The sequence below is a fragment of the Anneissia japonica genome, unplaced genomic scaffold, assembly GCF_011630105.1.
Source record: "Anneissia japonica isolate Jap-2015-1 unplaced genomic scaffold, ASM1163010v1 scaffold1165_len1893470_cov193, whole genome shotgun sequence".
Classification (NCBI taxonomy): domain Eukaryota; kingdom Metazoa; phylum Echinodermata; class Crinoidea; order Comatulida; family Comatulidae; genus Anneissia; species Anneissia japonica.
This window is the reverse complement of record NW_022709613.1, coordinates 1,548,404-1,551,692: the sequence shown is the minus strand read 5'-3', so window position 1 is coordinate 1,551,692 and position 3,289 is coordinate 1,548,404.

Genomic DNA, 3,289 nt, shown 5'->3' with positions numbered 1-3,289 from the left:
GGCCTGGTCCTAGTCTAGGCCTATAATATAGTAAAATTCTGTGTAAGTAGTCATATGATTACAGGTTTACATTGTACCAAGATTGAAAAAAAAAACAAAAACAAAACAAAACTTTAAAAAAATTAACTTAAGGATTTTAAAATATTCAAAAAAAAAACTGTACACTTCAATAAAAAAAATTAAGTTAACTTAAAACACAGACAACGCGATAGGATATGAAGTTTGCGAGAATAATTGGTATACTTGTACTGTATTTTCTCAAGCGCCGTTCGTTTTTGGGGTTGCTACAATTAACAGTTGTTACATCAGTGGCGTCACGCTCGGGCGCTGACGGAAGGGAGGGGGAAGTAGTTTCATTCAATGGGGCCCGAGGGTTTTAAACAATAAAAGCTGGGTTCTGATGTTTGAGATCATGCTTCTGATTTTGTGATCAATCTGCTTTGCAGATTGATCACACAGTTAATTTTTCAATCTCCAGCAAATAGATAGTGCTTTTCCTTTATTGGATCGTAACTCCTGATTGTAGCAACCCTAAAACGAACGGCACTTCAGAAATACAGTACAGTATACCAATTATTCTCTCAAACTTTATATCCTATCGTGTTGTTTGTGTTTTAAGTTTAATAACTTTATTTATTTATTTTATTTTTTTTAAGCCTACAGGTTTGGAATATTTTAAAATCCTTAAGGAGTCATCCATTATTTTCATCATTTTCACGCGCGTACAAAACGTACGCTGTGGGGAGGGGGTTGAAAGTGTGTGTACGATTTTCAAAAAGTACAAAAATAACGATTTGGAAATGTTACCCTACGTTTTTGTACCTAGCAATTCACGAGTAAATGTTAAGTTTATCAATTGTTTATACACAGCGTCATCTTGCATCCCTGATTTGCGATGTGTTGGTTAAAGCATATTGTGTACTTATAAACAATTTCGAAATACAAGGGAAATGCACTCTAGCCAGGGGCAGATCCAGGATATGAAAGAGAATAGTTTAAAATGTCTAAAAAAAAAAACCAACCAAACATTAAAAGGGGTCCTGGGAACTTCCCCGGGAAAATTTGGATTCCTAGATGGCCGGAAATGAGCTTTCCCGACTTATGAGGAGTTTTTAATGACCTTTAAGTTCTTCAAAATTCAAGGTTTTCTCCTCTTGAAAAAGATCAGGTAATTTTATCTCATTCTTTAGGCCATTATATAGAGAAAAACATTAAAGACATAAGCAATATATTGTTACATTCCAACAATATTGCGTAGAACGCACTTTTAAATACATTATTACGACATTGAACCAAAAACAGTTTGTATAATTTTATTTAATTGAAGGCTAGTTGGGCTAAGCATAGTTTGTCTGATTTGCCAACCTATATACCTAGGTAGGTTCAGGCGCGGATCCAGCGGGCGGCCATGGGGGCCCGTTCCCCACCCCCCACCCTGTCAGTCACGCCGAAAAATATAAAAAAAATTGAGAAGAGAGTTAAAGGGAAGAAAGAAAGAGGGAAAAAACGAAGTGTACCCATGAGTTCAGTGACGGATCCAGCAGAGGGCGAAAGGAGAGCTCGATTATTTTACCACTCACTAATTTTGAATTTTCTATTGATTGTCAACGAACACAACGCTATTATCCCCGATGCATCAATCAGGATGTAAACAGTCCAAAAGGCGGAGACCTAAAGACGGAGTTTTTTTAGCCGGAATGTAGTACCCCCAGCTATAGAACAGCTATTTATGCTCAGCATGGAGTAACGCCTATGCGTTCTCGTGCTAAAATCCGCAGGCCACCGACCCTTTATACCGTAATGATTTTGATAAACAATCACAATTCTCTGTACTATCTACTAAACATTTAACGAATGAACTTCCTTGTGTTGTGGTCATATTAGACTGTTATATTTTTAAAGAAGACCATTCAGCAAACAACATAAAACAAAATTCCCACGTCGAAGCATGCATAAAACGTACAATTTCCTGAAATTTGGAAATAGAGCGGACTTCCTTATGATGTTTCCTTATGTTGTGGTCATATTAGAATATAATATCACTAAAGACCATTCAACAAGCAACATGAAAAATAGGGCCTATATCAAACTTTTAGGTTAAAATTTCCGCTTCCGAGCATGCATATAACGTAAATACACATCTAGATGTGTATAAGAGACAGATCGAATACATTGCAGTTAGCGCTCTAGTATTCTTATATCTCTATGGAATACATTAACATGACTGGCATTGATCAATAAAGACTAAATGAGACTTGAAAAAAAATTGAAAATTGACTGTTTAATATGCTGTATTAATGTACTGTAAGATTTAAAATGATGGGTCATTTACTGTAATCGACAAATTTATGAGTAAATTATTATGGCTTCTTTGTACTGAAGTATAAAATACATTCTTATGGTAATTACTCAGTTTAGCAGTTAGCAACAGTATGCTGGAGTTTGGGATAGCAAACCTCATATTTGCTATTTTTCAGATGGGTGTACGTATGCTGGTATTGACTACACAACTGGAACTACTTTTCCTGCTGACAGCAGTGATCCGTGTCAGATTTGTACATGCACAGTAGGTGTTGCCTAGACATTAGAGGTGTTGTTGTGTTATCTAGTACGTTACTACTCTAGGCATGCCACCACCCAGATATCTTGTCTTGCCATTTAACCTGTTAATTTTCCAACCCCTTGTCACCTGACTAAAAAAAGTACATTAAAAATAATGGAGTTATCCATCCCAGTGCTTCATATATATACAGAACATGTACGTTTGTGAGAGAACACATGTATTTTTGGGACAAGCGCTTATCCCTGACCCTTTTCTGATTGATCGGTTGTTAAGCTTGTATAGGTCGATCACCATGCTGTCGCCTTTATCAACATACTGTCGCCCTTATGTACATATTGTGCTTCTTACTAAGTAGACCTGTCTCTTATACACATCTAGATGTGTATAAGAGACAGCTTTGAGGATCCCAGCGACAAATGCCGTAGATGCCGTTGCAATGTAAGACCAGCTTAATTCTATAGTCAATTTCTGACTTTTCTACTGTTCTGTAATATTTTCTGATTTTTTTTTTCTTGCTGCTACATAATATGTACCATCTCTGAGTGAATTATCACCAGTTTAGCCAACTGGGTATTGTAATGAAGTATAGGATGCTTTATATAGTTGGTATATTACTATTATTATTATTATTGTTTTTTTAGGGTGGCAATATTGAGTGTGAGGACATAATTTGCCCTGACCTCGCCTGCCGTAACCAAAGGAAACCACCAGGGGAATGCTGTGCCA